This window comes from Venturia canescens, chromosome 2 (assembly GCF_019457755.1).
Source record: "Venturia canescens isolate UGA chromosome 2, ASM1945775v1, whole genome shotgun sequence".
Taxonomy (NCBI): domain Eukaryota; kingdom Metazoa; phylum Arthropoda; class Insecta; order Hymenoptera; family Ichneumonidae; genus Venturia; species Venturia canescens.
This window is the reverse complement of record NC_057422.1, coordinates 13,502,968-13,520,370: the sequence shown is the minus strand read 5'-3', so window position 1 is coordinate 13,520,370 and position 17,403 is coordinate 13,502,968. Positions and strand designations below refer to the sequence as shown.

General features: G+C 44.6%; 1 protein-coding gene across 6 annotated transcripts in view; it reads left to right on the top strand.

Moving 5' to 3' along the window:
- Ten-a (tenascin accessory) overlaps positions 1-17,403 on the top strand; it is a 468,764-nt gene that overhangs the window by 156,390 nt on the left and 294,971 nt on the right. For all 6 annotated transcript variants that reach the window (XM_043413134.1, XM_043413136.1, XM_043413137.1 and 3 more), the window contains one exon: positions 12,846-12,904. The gene's annotated coding sequence lies outside the window, so the exon portion shown is untranslated. The remainder of the gene's footprint in view (positions 1-12,845; positions 12,905-17,403) is intronic.

Genomic DNA, 17,403 nt, shown 5'->3' with positions numbered 1-17,403 from the left:
GTGGCTGTTTCACCATCAAGTATTGAACAAAATTAACCAGTTGAGTGCGAATGAAAGCACCTGTTCGCGGAATGGCCCTTCATTAGAGGCAAACAAAAAATGACTCTCCCTCCAGCCCATAAAATGGAATGGCGTCCTTCCAAAAGCGTCCGAAGACACATTCATGGCCTTCGATGACATTTATCACTTATTACCTTTTCCTAAATACATGAGGCGTTTATGTACCGGGTCGAGAACATGCGCGACGTCCCACCGTCACGTACTGATCTCTCGTTTCTTTATATCTTGAGATACACAGCCTCCCCCCTCTCCCGGTTGCCTATGAGTTCTTGATTTACGATTTCGCCCTCGATTTCGTCCGCCTGAACGCGTAAACCGTGCGCCAATATCTTATACGACCTTTGTATATACACATATCCTCGCGTTATCGGTTTATTCACTTGATTAACTTGACGGCGTTACCTCGTAGTACACTCAATGTGTATACTACGTACTTTGCGTTTTTATGATTTCTCTCGACGTTTCGTGAAAACGCCTTTCGCCTCGATAAATGATCCGCCGTGTCGATTTCTTTGAAAATACGATTTGTGTTGCAATTCATAGTGATCGTATCCCGAGATATTGCACCATTAAGGAAGCGCAATGCAGTAATTGTTGCCTGCGCGAAGTGCCATTCGTGCCCTTCGATATGTCGCCGTCGCCACCGCCACGCATTTCCCGACACTGACATTGGGAGTGATTAAAAACTTGATCCACCGTATGCTCCTTCAACGCGTGTATCCTGCTCTTCCCCAGTCCGACCATGATGGAAAGGCCAGTGAAAGATGGTTTTTTCATCGTACCGTTACGACGAAACATGTTCCTCGAGGGGTTGCGAGAAATCCGCGTAGACAATGGAGGCTTGAACCGGAGTAATTGTTGTAGGGTAGGAGATGAGATTCGGAAGGACGTCGTAACTGGGGGCCAGAGGAGAGGAGGGCGGGGAGAGAGAGAGAGCGAGTGAGAGTGAGTTGCCAGTAAGACTGCGACAGGTTGGGTTATCTAAGAAAAATGAGACAGACAAGATGGCGATGCTGTCTGGGCTAAAAGTTGAAAAGAGAGAGAGAGAGAGAGAGAGAGAGAGAGAGAAGGAGATAGAGGCGTGCAGCTTGGCAAGCTTCCGGAAAATGGCGAGGAATAGGTGAAGCGCAGAGGCCGCCCCGATAGTGTCGGATTACCGGCGGCATTGTGAAGGCCAGACATGGTGAGTCTGTGCAGTTGAAGAAAAATAAAAATAAAAACAAAGCAAAAAAAAAAAACACGAAGAAGTCTGAAGGGGAGAGAGAATGTTAGAGAGAAAGAAGAGACCAGGAACGGTGTGAACCGTGGCCGAACGCGCTCGCCAGAAAAAAACGAAGGAAGATTCCAACGAGTGGAGAAGATGGGCTGGACCAGGCCGGAAGAAGAAGTTATTAGAAATACCGAAAGAGAGCACAATACCATCTATCCCATAGTGAAAAGTAAAGAGGGCCCTTCCACCCCCCCCCCTTTCCCGACCTCCTCTCTAACCCTTAGCGCTTTCTCGTATTGCCGAAGTGTATGAGCATGAGAGGAGAAAGAAACGAGGAAAGAGGAAGGTGGGCGTGATCGCAGAGATGGGCTGCTGCTCCATGTTCCAGGCTTAGAGACAGAACAGCAATACCACTATACTACCATCAAACCCATCGACCCTGCCAGTCCGCTTGCCAGATTTCTCTTTTTTCTTCTCCTTTCTCTCTCTTTCCTCTTTCTCTTTCTTCCTCCTCATTCCTCGCACCTCGCGTTCTCCCTATTTTTATCTTTCTCCTTCTCGAGACGCGAATCATCCCCCTGCATGCTCACTCCCCTCCGAAGCCTTCTCCTACTCCCTACGCCTATTCGGTGCTTCCATTCCCTACTATATTTGCCGCACCAACCGATTTATTTCACTGGATTCAAAAGCGTTCCCGACCGAACAAACTCACTCGTCCAGAAACAATTGATGATATCCCTCTGTCAAATTGATCCCGTGGTTCTGGACTATTCTCCACCCTATAGATATCATCCTACATGCTATTACCTTTTTACGACTCATACCTGTCTCTATCTATCCATGTATTTATGCACGTCCTACTCCCGTACACTCGGAAAATCCAATTATTTTATTTGCCGGACCATTTGCTTTACGATATGAAATTAGAGTTATCAGATTGCTCCGCGTATCATGATGAGTTTTTAAATTATCTTCGCACGCTCTATCTGCTCGGTGAACACGGTGCCATTTTATGGACAAATTAATCTCTGACCATATCAATTGAAACGGTTTTTTTTCACTTTTATTTTCGTTGCGCGGTTTACTGAAAAAAGGTTTGACGAGGCGCACTCTTTACGGAGGATTTTTATAGCCGTCGAAGTTCTGGAGTTCGTATGGAAAAGGGCCATCAAATCATGTCCCTTTTGCCTGTCACTTGACTTCAACTTGTCACAGAATACGGAGCTTCTCATGCACTACTTCGTGCGCATGAAACCAAACTTTTGACTGGTTGAGTATCAATTTTCACACAGTCCTAACGTCCTTTCATTTCGCAGCGATATTCTCGCATGCAACACCGATCAACCACGATGCGAACCGGCTGCTTCACCTGCGAAGTGAAATCTTCCACTGACACAACGCGAAACGCGAAAGTGTCTAGCCCCGCTCGGCATTGTGCAAAAAGTTTTAATGGCGTGCGTGAAATACAATGCTCTCTTCCTAATAACAACGATAACAATGGGGCCTTAACAACACGAAAGCTCGTGATTATTGGAAGTCTCAAATTTTTCAGTTTATTCTGCTTCCCATCCCTCCCACCAGGTCGCCGTTCGTCTCGTCAATGCTTGCGGTGGATTTATTATGAAGTTTTCGCGATATTCATCAATTAAAGCAGTTAGTCATTATTTTTCTGACACTCGTCCAGACACGGGAGTAACGAATCTACAGGTGTTCCAGTCAAATCGTCGTAATTAGGGTGGTTTCCTATCTATTTTTAGAGGTTATTATTATCCGTCTCGTATTGCGACAGTGGGCTCGTATAAATTAGTTTTAATTAAAATGAATCTTTGATGGATGCAAATATAATTCAGTTTGTACTAACGAGTTTGAATTCATTTATGCCAACAATTAAAATGCTCCGCTTAGTTCTTTTTCAATTCCACGAATCAATCGCTCCCTGTAAAAGCGACAATCCCGGAACGAAGTTACGAACAGTCGAGGATGAAAAATAGTTACAGAACAACTGAGGCGCCTCTGTGAAAAGGGAGGTTCACTCGAGTCCTCCAGACGCTCGTGCGCTCTGCTGCTATAATAACTACAATTAGTTTCATGGATGCTGCATCAGATCTCTGATTCTCTGATTCTCTTTCCGTCTCTTTCCGTCTCGACAAGGGACCAAACGAATTAGCACCAATTCATCTTCTCCCACGATACCGAACGCGCACGGTCCTCATCCAACGTGGAATTACAGACGTGTAAACACACGTCAGCTCTCTACACTGACCGTAGATTTTTTCAATGCCTTTTTGACGTTACGCGACGACGAACCCTGCTCGCATTATCTCCTCCTTTATTGCACATTGGCATTTCCCCTCGAGTGATCTCTTCTCCCCGCTCTTTGCTCTCCTGGCTCTCTCTCTCTCTCTCTCTCCCTCGTTTGCTAGTGAATCGCACTGATTGTATTCTTATGCAAAATATGCTTCGGCATAATAATCGACTGACCACACACGTCCGTATATGCATTCGGGTCCGAGCATTCTCTACTTTATTCTCACACGGTACTCATCTGGCGAGACGACGAATTACGCTGCGATTATCATTATTAATCAACTATCAATTTATATAGAAAAAGGTCACCGCGAATTTAATTGTCGCGGAGAATGTAAATGATTTTTTCCTGCGACGAATGTTGATAAAAATCGATTTAAATTATTGAAAGTCGTTCTCTGAGCTTACGTCCGGCGTTTTCACGAATCTCCGAAAAGTGTGTGGGATCCAAGAACTGGAGGAAAGGAACTGAAAAAAATTGTCCAAACGATCCGTGCGAGGATCACGATTGACAAGGGGATTGGAGAGAAAAGAACCAAATCGAATGAAGAATTTAATTCGTTACTTGGCGAATGTATTTTTATATTAATGCCAGGATTTGTCATCAGATTTTAGTCCGTGGGTGGGATGAGAGCTCCATTGGAAATCCGTCAGGACCGTAGCGTATATGGATAGTGTTATAGTAAATTTATCATTCAGAATGATCGGGAAGTCCGAGAGGGGAAGAGAAGAGGAGCAGCGTGTCGAGATTGCACCCGGATAATCTTCGGTTCTCCGTGCCGGTTGCCTGGGCTAATGGAATTCAGGGGTTAATCAATCAGGAATCGCGCAATTAGCGGCTCGTTTTGACGGGTGTTACCATGCCTAACGGCAAGAGGATCTGACGCGGATTTCTTTAATCAGTCATTTGCCGGCACTTGAGCCCGAACGAAGTTTGTGCCCTCAGACAAGTCCGACAGGAGCGATCCAACGAAAACACAGTGTATGATCAGATACGCCGGCTGAACGGAGCACGAGATATATCCGCGGAGACTAAATGGATCGCACAAGTGAGCGTGGCAGCTGATTTTTTAATAATCGTCGATGCTTCTCCTCCTGAGCATGGAATTCTTAAAACAAATAAAACTGCGATCTTCGCAGTCTGGTTCATGATTTAGGTGGACCTTGCACACTCCAGAGAAAAGAACATCGAACAACGTTCGTTTCTAACAAAATTATTAAGGAAGGAGATCAATAAAAACCCTGAAATTTTTCAAAATAATAGAAGCAAGGAATAATTTTTTGTATCCTTTTGAAATTATTATTCAAATTCGTCTTCCATAAATACTGAGAGAAATCAATGGGAATGCATCACCGTAATAATAATGATGGTGAACAATGAAAGACTAGACACCATCAGCGCTTTATTGTATCGCTGTACATTATCCCATCCTATATGCGTTATACAAATATACATATTTATGTGTATGCATATGTGTGTTCGTGTGTGTGTGTATGTGCTATTATTTGAGTTTGGTGACGGAGCCGGGGTAGAGTATTCCGCCATGGATGACAAGGTCGGACAGAATATGCCGAATATGATTATGGCAAACACGTTATAATGCCTGGCATCCACGTCGTTACGGAATTCATTCACCTGTTATGGCAGGAAGTGGATGGGGCTCGTTTGCTTGTCGAGTTTTCAGTGTGCTTCTCCGCGCGACTTCACCGATACATCCAAATGTTTCTGGCGCCCTCGCTCTTCGTTCCATCGCTCTGGCGCTGAGGCTGTGTCTATTCCATTGGTGGCTATGTCACATTATTTGGATCCCGAAATATCCTTCGAGCCTAGTGGATCAATATATAATTATAGTCTTTGTATCGCGTCGCCTGTGCACCGAATTGAGTTGATAAATTTCACAAAAATTTGCGTGAATGGTTTTATCTTCAGTTTTACAACTTCCTACAAGAAATTATTTCGTGTGATGACAGCGAGCAGAGCGATTTCCGTAATGAACTTTAGAGGAAGAAAAATGCTCGCGTTCATCCCTTTGATACAAATAATGGATTACACACGAACCGGAAAATCATGAATATTCTATTCCGGTGCGGCTACAATGTCCGCTTGCGGCTTTTTCCTGCGCGAGAAATATGTCGGCCGGGGATAACCGAGGATTCCACTGATTCTTCCTCCTGCACATGCTTGCTGCTAAATTTTCATCTCCAATTCTTCGGGATTCAGCGTGAAACTAGGTGCAGAGAGAAAGAGAGGAGGGAGGAGAAATAAATTTCGTCCGGGCGAACGGGCGTTAGGCGTTCAGGCTTTCGCGGCTAGGCGTCATAAATCAAAGCGCGTCAGGATGGGGAGAAAGGATACAGCTGCTGGCGAATCCGCTCATTTTCTATATACACGTATTTATACGTCGGTTTGATTGTGGAGGGACGGAAATACAGTTGAACGTCTCGATTGCTCGCCTTAAACGGTGAGTCCGGCGGTAGCAATAGTAATTAAGTGCCAGCGCTAACTATACGCCCTCTGGAAGGGTGAACAGCGACGTCTCTCTTCCTCTTTCCCGTAGCTCCGTTTTCTCTTCCACCCGAATCCGGAAACGAGGGTAGATGTTATTAGGATGAGTTGTGAGCGCTTCCAGGGTGCTCCCTCAGCTTCGGTTATCTGTCTTGCTTCCGCTTTATTCCTTATTCGACTCCCATACACAAAGTGTCGCAAAAGTCACCCTGAAGTTTTACGAAGTAAGCTAATCCTCATATTCGACGAGCTTTTCGCCACGGTCTCTTCATCCGAGGTCCACCTTCCATCAAACATTGATTATTCAATGTTTGATGCCAATCTCGCATCCGTCAGGGAAGAAACGACTTTTATTACCAGCCGTTGATCAAAATATCGTGAAACTTTTTCACTGGACACTTACGCTGGTGAGGCCATCGAATTGCTACTGATACATTCGTACTCGTTTACGTCCACATAAATGTAAGTATCGGTCCTTCCACGAAACTCCTACATTTCCATTCACCCCTTTAAGCCGCATTCTCCAGCTAATGCTATTTGCTATTACGAGTATTCGCTCTCATCTTTGTATACAATTTTGGAAGAGACGTTGAGCACAATGGTAGTATGTATCGATGTTATGAAGCCTGGCGAAGGCTCTAAACGAGGAAGAGCTTGATTATTATCGTCTGCATAGACAACGTTTGGCAAATTCTCTGGCATTGTGCGCTATCAAGACGAACGTTAAGCGCGACCAATGCTAGATTGTGGATCGTCTGTTGAGTGTGTACAGAATATTGTACAAAATTACTGTGCGTAACGGTGCTTTAATGGTTCGTTCAATTAGTGAAGGTTCAGCAGTAACGATTACTGCTGAGAAACCGTTGGACGCGATGTTCCTCGATCGCCTTTGACATAAAATTCCACTTCGAGTTTCCTCCTCCGCAGAGTCTACCGACTTGGAGTGGACTCCAAGCTCAGGACGTTGGATTATGGCTTTGTGGTTTGATAATTGCAGTATACCTTCGTTAGCTTTGATTCTGGATCCGTGGACCAGTTGGAACATAAACTTATTGCGATTACAAACATTTCAAACCACTTCGAGTGATAAGCGTAAGTGAATTTGTGGCTCTGCTGATCCAGAATTCATCAAGCGGAGCGTGGAAGATGAAACATTTCCAAAAAATGTTCTCCCCTCGCAAAGTTAATTCGCGTATCCAAATGACATCGAATCCTCAACGCTTCTCCGAGTGTCATTGCGCGCCCAAAAAGTCCGAATTGGAGAAAAAAAATCAAGAGAATAACGGTCCTGGAGCTCTGACTGAGAAATGTATATTTTAAAAACATATCCATATACACGCGTGTAACACAAACATATATATTTATACATCCATACATATTTTGTTCGAGATTTCGTCTCGGAGCATTCCTCCGGGAAATAACTTGCATGCTCGCTCCACTCCGTGAGGGGCTTTCATAACTTTTTTTCTCTTGCTTTTCACCCTGCATTCATAGAGAGAGAGAGAGAGAGAGGGCAGTTGCGCGAGCATAGTTTATTCATGCTACGATGTCTGGCTTAGACGCGGGGAGCGATGCGGGCTACATGAGACGATGGGATAGGCCAGGACACAGCGAAGATGCAAGATTTCCGATTCGATTCTGTGCTCAACCACTCTCTCTCTCTCTCTCTTTCTGCTTGAATTTGGCACGTAGAATTCTCCCAATACATACATGTGTGTATGTGTATATAAAACATGACTGCTAATACTCAGGATACTATACTACGGCAGACATAACGCGCGCGCATACATCGTACTAAGGCTCGTCACAGCCGGAACCCGTGAGGGTGGAAATGACGTGTCACTGACGTCATTAGCTAGAGCGCCGTGGGGCGTTTTAATCCGGTTATCCGAGGGCCGTATCAACTCGGAGTAGTGAGAAGCATCTCGCGCTTTGCCTACACCCTACCTTAACGTACCAGCATGCCTGTATCCTCCATATATACAGACACGATCATTCTCTCTTCTGTACCCTGCTGTTAACCTTATATTCTAATCGCGAACAGCCTCCAGTGTTTCTCTCGTTCGTGCTTTCCAGCCCTCAGTTTTCCAGGCAATACATATATATTCGAAAACGTTATCCCTCAACGAGATACCATCCGCGATGCTTTTACGAAATGACTAATGAAAGTTCGTTTGGTAAAATGATTGCCAAATAGACTTTGCACGAGGCAGACTTTCCAGGGCTTTGTTTTTCGGCAGCGTTATCAGCATCTCTCACAATGAGACTGGATTTTCATCGAAAGTTTATTGGAATCTGATCTAACTGGATTTTTGATTTACCGTGCATTTTGAAAAAAATTTCTGACGTTTTTCAAAGATTCACGATTGTCGAGAACGACACGTTAAACAATTATCACTTAAAGTACGATTATTCAGGTTGAAAACAAAAAACAGTGAAACGCTTTTCAATATTTGTATGAAATTAGTGCAGACTTTTGATAAAGTTTCCACCAATTCTGGCTGGCCGAAGACAAGAATCGCGTTGAAGCCGTTGTAAAACTGCTCGAAAAAAGTTACTTTCCCGGAGGCATGCTCAAAAAAAATTATTGTCTGTTCACAATGTTCTAGACTCCGTCCCAAATATTTTCTCGAAAGTTTGGTGGACTCGAACCTTTGGAAATTCATACGCGCGTGGACAATCGCTATCAGAGAACAAAAACTAATAATTGTAAAATTTTCGAGTCCTTGCCAGGAGAATTCTTAATGTGTATGCTACCCGTTGTAAGCTGAAGAACGCATTATCATCATCGAAAAGTATGTTAAACTATGATAAGTTGATTGAATTTTTTGATTAAGCGAGCTCATAAGTACTCGTGTCGACACGCAACCGAATGTTATACACGATATTCTTTTAGAAGTCACGCTGTTGCGATATACACGAGTAATTAAACAGATAGTTTCCTTACTTGCAATACCCAGGTGTCGCTGCAAAACCTCAGGAACCAACGGCTTTGCTCTAGCCTCACTCTCTCTCTCTCTTTCTCTGTCCTTCCCTCTCCCACTGTGTTTCACGAGGTCTCCCGCGAGGAAGCGCTTGTAGCGTGTAATTTCGATAATTGCGGGTTAATGGGTTTAGCCACCGTGCGCAGCAGATAGCATATTGCTAAGGCCGCAGGAACGTGAGGCACCTGCAGATTAATTAAGCTTATGCACGAGGCTCAAGCAATAGGTAAGGTGAGCTACATAGATGCGCTATATTAATATATGATCGTTTGGAGTCTCGAAAAGCTAGGTCAACTGTCATGCGAGAGGCAACTTCTATTGCCACTGTGCATGCGAATAATGTGGCTGTTCGAACGCTTAACTTGTGCAATTTTACAGGAACAAAGTTTAACGCGGTTCCGTGAGGTCCAATGAGTGAAATTGATGGATTATCATTTATTTTTAAATTCTGGAAAAGCTACTTCTCTTGGTGCTGATTACGTGACCAGCAACAATTTTCCTTCTCTCCTTTCCTCGTAATCCAGATGCAGGGTCCAAGAGAGCAGGTTTCATATCAGTTGTTGACCATGCTACGTCCGCTGGCCCACGTCATCAAAACCACACTAACCCCATAATCCTGCAGACCCGCAATCTGCATTCCTGACCTCAACGAGCCGTAAAGGAATTTCAATTTTAAACAAAAGTTTCTTGACGTCGGTAACCACGGCGTTCTCCATCCTTTCAACTCCCTTCGGGTTCCCTCGGTGCTGAACTGGCTTCTTTTCGTCCGTGCTCGTCAGCTTCTTGACTGCCAGTTGCTGGAGACAAAAAAGTCCGGGAATCTCCTCAGTCTTGTTGCAATCAAACACGAAATTGGTGTGCAAACAGAAGTTGAGGACGGATGGAGTTCGCTGAGCCTTGACTCGTTCAAGTGTCACGTTTCTGTACTTATGACACAGGAATTTTTTTAATTGACGGGAATTTTCTCGATAAATTTATCGAGCACGTTCTGCGAGATTCACCCTTCTCGCGGGACTCAACGTTTCATAGAAACTTTGTTTATTCTTTGTTCGTGGGAGGTTCGTGGCTTACGAGACAAATCTGATGGAGCGAAGGAGAGACTATCTGTGGAAAAATATGCGAACGTTGACCAAATTTCGCCGAAATGGCACAATAAACAAAGCGGTAATCTATAAATCCCATCGGGAAAGGCAGCGGACACGCTTCCGTTAGCGACCACAATCGGAAGAAGCATCCGACTCCGAGATACATTGCGATGAAGGCCGGCATCGTTTGTCTACCCTGTTGCAATATCGATAAAACATTGATCCTCAATTCGTGCCTGGAGTCTCTGGCCTAGGATTCACCTACACCCGCCAGACAATCCATCCTCCATCGTTCTTTGTTCAAGCTGGGTTTGCGATAAAATATTGGCGGTGACACGTCCGACGCCGATAGAATGGTGTGTCTATACTATGATCAATACTGGCATATTTTTCCCGTGGTTTTGCTGAGACAGCATTGGCTCTTATTTCATCAATAGAATCTATAAAATCCTGCTAAATAAAGTCTCGCGTTCATAATTCTCATATCCATCCACAATTCGAAGAGTTTTAAGTTTCGATTTTGTTGAAGCTAAAGCCAAAGAGCTTTTTCTCATTTCCACCACTCGTCAAAATCCGGAGGGAGGTATGAAGGTGTAGACGAAAATAAAACACCCAAATTTATTTTTTTTTCCAAAGAACGACGAACTGTAATTATGACAGTCTGGTGAAGGGATCCGAAGCTTCCACCGTTCCCAAGAGATTCGTAAGGACGTTCCACGAGCTCAACATTACCATCAGACAGCTCTGGTGCAAAATTCACAATCTAATCCAACTAAGCAAATTACTTCAACTTTCTCGAAGTATGAGAGATGGAGAGGGGGGAGAAAGGAGAGAGAGAGAGGGAGCGTAAAGGGCTCCGGATAGGGTTCGCAAGGAAGAGAGCTTGTACCTCTGTCCGGTTCTGCATTCCCGGAAACTTAGATCAAAGAGGATGTCGCTTGGAGGTTCCCACCCTTCTCGAAACACTCGCTGCCAACCCTTATTCTCGCTTGGCGAGTTTCTCGATCCACCTCTTTCTCTTGCTTTCAGGACCTTTCGCTATTCTCTTATTTGCCGTTAATACCACGACGAGAGTCAGAAGATGTTGGACCCAGCGTGCAAGCCTCTTGTTTCTCCTCCTTCCATACTTTTACCTTGTACATGACCTTTCTAAGCTCTTTGAAAGCCAACCATGCCTTTTTCCAGTCAAGTTACTGAAATATCTGGAAGCCTCGATTCCATGGATTCTGGATTGATGTGCGCATTGTGTTCAGCCACTTTGGAAACTATTTCAAAATGGTCTTTCTGCGTGTGGGGTTATTCTACGTCTTGATGATTTTTCCCTCGAGGTCTTTGAATCTGAAGCGTCTCAACATCAAATCGATGGAACAATCTCTTTCCCAGACAAATCTCAGAAGCAGCCACAAAGATAAGACGTCTATTTGAACCGCTGTTTGCAGGAAATAGAATTCCTCAAGCTTATCCCCGTCCTCAGTAGCAAGATTCAGAGTCAAAGCTTCATCACATTCAGAAACTAGTCGCTCGATGCTTACCTCACAGTTTCTCGCCGGCAGCGAGTGAGATCTCAGGCGAGCTTAGTCGCAAGACTAGTATCGTGGTACCTGCACTGGTATGAGTCCTGGCTCATAGACGAATGAGAAATTTCCCGAAATCCGATTGCTCCAGGTAATTTATGTATCCACATCCAGTTGGTATCTTGGGGTGGATGCTTGATCGTTATTATTCAAAGCATGCTGCTAAACTCTCCGGTAACTATTAATAATCCGATGCAACAAGAAGCCTAAAATCAAGGCTGGGCCATATAATGATGAAAATCCGATTGACCGGTGATTGGAATTAGATATTTGAAATTGGTCATTGGTATTCCTCGCTCGTTGCTCCCCTACCTACGGTGTTAATACCTAAAATGTCGCTTGAATTCTCGATCTGGCAACTGGCAACGTAGGGGAGGAGGGAGAGATCTTAAGGACGTAACTGAAGACGTTGAGATACGGAAACAGTCACGTTGATTATACGGCTTAGTAAACAGGCCTGGCGCATCGTTATCGATTGCGCCAACAATCCGTCGCTGTTACCTCCACATACGCGATTTCCTTCTGCCAACCTGATACTTGTCCTCCCGGTCCTCCAACCACCCTCTGCCATATTGACGCAATACAGCCTCGCAGTTGCATAATGAATGGTTTGCTAATGACCCTACGGAGGTTGCGGAAACCACAACGAGAGATAGAGGAAGAGCTGAGTGCCTAGGGAAGTGAGGGGAGGAGGCGGAGGAGGAGAGTGGCAGTGCGGGACGGTTGCCCCGTCGTGGCTTCAAGCACTTCCGGCATCAAACATGTACGTCGAGGTTATGCCCCATCCGCCCCTACTTCTATCGCTCCCAGCCTCTATCTGCGTGGATTTAACCCTAACCTCCTTCTGATGCTGGCTCGTATACGATCCCAAATTTCACTGTCCAGACCCAGCCAAATTTCCGTGATTGCGACGCTGAAATGTTTCACGTATCCTCGTGCCGGAAACGAGAGCAGCCTCTCGTAACAAGTTTTCTACGTACCTCGAACCATTTCATTGACATTCTTAATGTCATAGCGGCTTTTCAATATCAAAGCTTTCTCCATTTCTGCTTATCTTTATCCACATTCCAAATGTCACTCTTTGCAACGCATCTCATTGTAGATATTTTCTGATTGCAGTGCCCCTCATCATACGGATATTGAAAAACATCATCTGACCACCGCACTGACGTGGCACTGTGAGTACCGCAACAAAATCTTTTATTACTCATGTAATTCTATCTATGACTTCCGGTTGAAACGTAGACTGCAGAATCTGATTAGTTGGAATTTGAGCTTGTTAAAAAGCACGGTGGATCAGAGAATTCGTTGAATGATACGGTCAACTAATTGCGAATGCTATAAGAGGTCGTTACGACAACAATGATTGCTTCGTCACGATGCTCTGTGCACATTGTGCAATCTCAAGCTCGACTCGTTTGATTGTCAGTAAGTTTGCTGGATTGTAGGTACACATAAATACAATTATAGTCCGCTTTAAATTCAAGGGAAATTACAGGCACTTCATATTTGGGTAAATACATTAAGGAAGTTACAAAGTTGATGCATTTAGTCGTTACAGTTGTCACATTCACGGCATCAAAGTAATCGTTGTCACTGGTACAAATATCGGGGTAGAGCGAGAGAATACTTTGTCAAAGCCTCTGTGAAACTCACCTGGAAACGAAAATTCTTAAGTTTTTTCAATTTGCAAGAAACCCTCTTTTGTTCAGGGGGAAAATGCTGGCTGGCGTCGGCCATTCGAGTAGACGGACTTACAATTTACTCGGAGGAAAGAGGCTTTACGCGTCCCGGACACAGGATGCACTCTTGAATTATCTGGCGTCGAGGCGCGTCAAATTTTGCGGCTACTTAGATTCCATCCGCAAGACTCTTCGTCTACCACTTCTTCTTATTTCCAGAGTGTTTTCTCCAGTTTTTATCCTCATCTTCGCCATTCTTTCCGTACCTCGCCGTTTGTCCCGTTTTTCCTCTAACTCACTCCTTTCTCTCATTTCCTGTGAATAAGTTGGCCGGGTCCTTCTAGAAGCGGAAAATAAGACCTCCGCAAAGAGCTTTTCTGACTCGCCCATCAAACTAAGAACATTCAACCCACTAAAAACATCCGCGATGAAGTGAATCTTTCAGGTCGAACATCTACAAAATGAAAAATTTTGAAAATAAATTAGTGTTCACTGACTATGACTCATCCACTGGTCATCGACCGGCAGCACCAGCCTCTCGATGAGTCCTGTAACGCGCCCATAACTGATACGCTGCGCAGGCAGCGTGTGTGCGTGCACGCATGTATAGGACACACGTACACGTAGACGATGCTCGGACTAGTAAACGTGCCTAGGCTGCGGGAATAGATCGTGTGTAGTGGCAAGTCTGGTTCGCCACTGCCACCACCACCACGACCACCAAGAGTGGGAGGACTTATTACGTCCAGGGGATTACCATATAAATTATCGTGTGATGAACTCGCGCCGTGATGGCGGCGGTGGCAACACTAGACAGAAATGGCTAATGGAGAGAGATGAGAGATGGGAGCAGAGCGATGTGAGCATCAGAGAACTCGACACCCGTGCTGCGAGCCCGGCTTTGTTGAGGTTTTGGGCCTTCGGTTAATTGACCAATCACGGGCTTCGATTTTGGTATATCTTATAAACCCGACAAATGGACAATTTGTGGAGACTCTTCTTTTGTAGATTTCTAATATGAAAGTATCACCTTGGGAAGGTTTCGTTTGCGTAACGCAAAATCTCGGACGTCGGCGGGTCTTAAATTCTTTTCTTTTAATTCTCAGCTCCCCTAATACCAGACACTAGACGCAGGACGAATCCCATGAATATTCAGAATTGGTAGACTCTTTTAGATTCATAATTGAGGCGCCCTCCTGCCATGTCGCCATCTCTTTGTTCGTGTTCCACGCGCATTCATTGCTCTCCCCTCACTTATTTTGTTCGTTGGGAAAACTCGGCGTTATAACGCTATGCACTTGTCGCGGCGACTGCTGCTGGTTGCTTTCACGAAGAAATGCGGCGAATGAAAGAGGTGCTTGGCGTAAGGAGCTTAGAAGGAAAAACGGGAGGAAGAACGGCGAGCATTCGGTCAGATCATTACTTTCGTTGAATGCTTTTTAAAAACGTGGCCTTCTCTCGTAGTGATCGAGATATTATTCCTGTCTTATACGAAGAAACGTTGTGATTACGGTACAACCGGATGGTTATGGTCTATGCAAATGAGAAACGGTTCGCAAGTACAGCGAGGGGGGAGCTCAGGAATATCATATGCGCCATTCGAAAATCATGGAAGCAGCTACTTTATTGAGTTGGCTATTGAAGGAACATGAAGGAAAATGGGAGACTTAACTTTCTTTGGAAAATGGCCCTTCGTTAAGCGGACGCATCGGAGCCCTTCTTTTTTGCCTCCCTCCTCCGTTCTCTTTCACCGATCTTTTTCTTCGGCTAGACGATGCCAGTTTTCTTCCGAGTTAGCGCTGACCACATTTCGCCAATCCTGCTTATTACATGATGAAAGAGAGAAGCCAAAATAGGAGGCCTGCATCACTTTTCTTTACGGACGTTCTCGCAAGGCCTCGACCCTCCATCTCATAATATACATTTATTCGTTGAGGATGGTTGAGGCTTCCTACTTTTGGAAATACACGCAACCTGCTGCTCCTTTCTTTGCCTGGTTAGCTCTATTTTCATGGATCCTCTCCGGCGTGCAGCGAGACTTTTGGCAAGAACCTTATATTAGAAAACTTTTCCTACCGTCTATCTTTCTTCATCCTTTTCTCCTCTCTAAGACTCTTGTCGGAGAAAAGCGTAAGCAGAGAAGGTGGGGCTGAAGCGACAGCGGTCGAGGGGGCCTCTCGACTCCGAAGAAGCAATCTCCTGGCAATAATATACACGTGGTGGCCCAAGGAGCTTGATAATAACGGCAATCTGCTTTTTCTTGTTGTTTTGTCTGTTTTTCACTCGAGCCTCGAGACCCACACGAATTTTTTCCTCTTCCCCAAAAGCACCTGTCCCTTCGTATCAGATTTTCCGTTCTTGATACAAATGTGCGTCAAAGCACGACAGCAAATTGAATTCGTCGAGTCTCTTGTAGGAACTTCAGCTGCACGACTATTTTTTCTCCAGCCCTTGGCTCGTTATCGTCCACTTGAATGGGGCCAATTCGTCCCATGTTCATTCAGACAATCAATTTTAAAAATATCGATCCAACAACAAACAGAATGAGCATATGAGTTACCGAATTTCAGTGGTTCTCGGTACCGTTCAATCGCCTCGTAAATTTCAATACACTCTCGTCACCTCTCGGTGCATTTACGTGACCCGTGCGTCAGGTACGAGGGTGTGAATAACCCCTCACGAACAAAATACGTTTAAGTACCCTCTCGTGTGTGCAGTGAGGATGCACCTCCGTGCATGCATACTCAACTATACCTATCGCCATCTCGAGCTGCTGCATGCTCGTCGCTATTGAGTCGAGAGAAAAAGGGGCTTTAACCGGTTGCGTGGCTCTTCTTCCCCTTTGCTGTCGAAGAAAACACGACGGGCACTCCACAGCTTTAAGTGACTCGCCCTAGTTGAGATGTGTACTGTTTACCATTTTGTTTCCTCATCGGGGCCAGTGACGTAGTGCCAAACGAGAGATAAAGTTTGGTGAGATGATTTATTTCGTGAAACCTTAGAAATAGTTTTCTTAAGCTCGTGGAGCTGCTCTTGGTAGCGGATACGAGGGTATGAGGAATGCGAAAGCAATCGATAGGAAAACCACAGAAACATTAATGCAGAGGAAAACGAAGCCAGGTTATTCGACGGGCTACAGATGACGCTATTTTAACACATGGCGAAGCCTACACCGAACAAAACCCTAGGCAGTCCGTACTTGGCTTTCGTTTAATTAAATTTTTATGTAATATTTACCCTCGGGGAGTCAGAGCTCGAGCCAATTCTCTGTCTGGTACTCGCGCGTCCACCACGGTAAACCGTATTATTTGCTTTCTTTAATTGAATCCAGAGCCACGAAGAGGACGGCATGCCTTCCCACCAGTACGATATCGCGTCGAACCATCAGCATAGGAAAGGAAAAAGATACCTTCTTTACGATCCTTTGGGGGTGCGAATGTGCTTTGCTCCCGACGCGATACGCTCTCTATCACGGTTATCTCTTTCAGTTTTCCTCCTGCTCGTGCTACCATCCACCCGACGCTATTTTGTTTCATACTTTTTACCTTTTGCCCAGGTTTCTCTACCCCCTTGAGCTTAATATTTTATTACGTTTCTTTTTTTTTTTTAATTTCTCTACCGACCATTTAGTTGTATTGAATATCGGAGATTTCGATAATTTCGCTAGTGAATCTCGTTATTTTAATAAATATTTTCCAAGCAATTAAGGATGTGGATAATTGGAAAAAGTATCAGCAGCTGTAATCGAGGAATATTTAACGACTTTTCGCACCCTCACACTCGACGATTTATTACGGGGCTGCTATTCTTTTTGCATAACTCGGAATTTTTCGATAATCTGTATTTTTAAATTGCCCATTATTTGAGCAGCGCTTTCCAATTCAATTGAAACTTCAAGCGCGTTGTAATCGAATTCAAAGTTTTGTTAAACTTTAAGAGGCTAAAAATATCGTCAGCTTTTTTGAAAGATGAAAATGCAGGACTTTCGTCTTTGT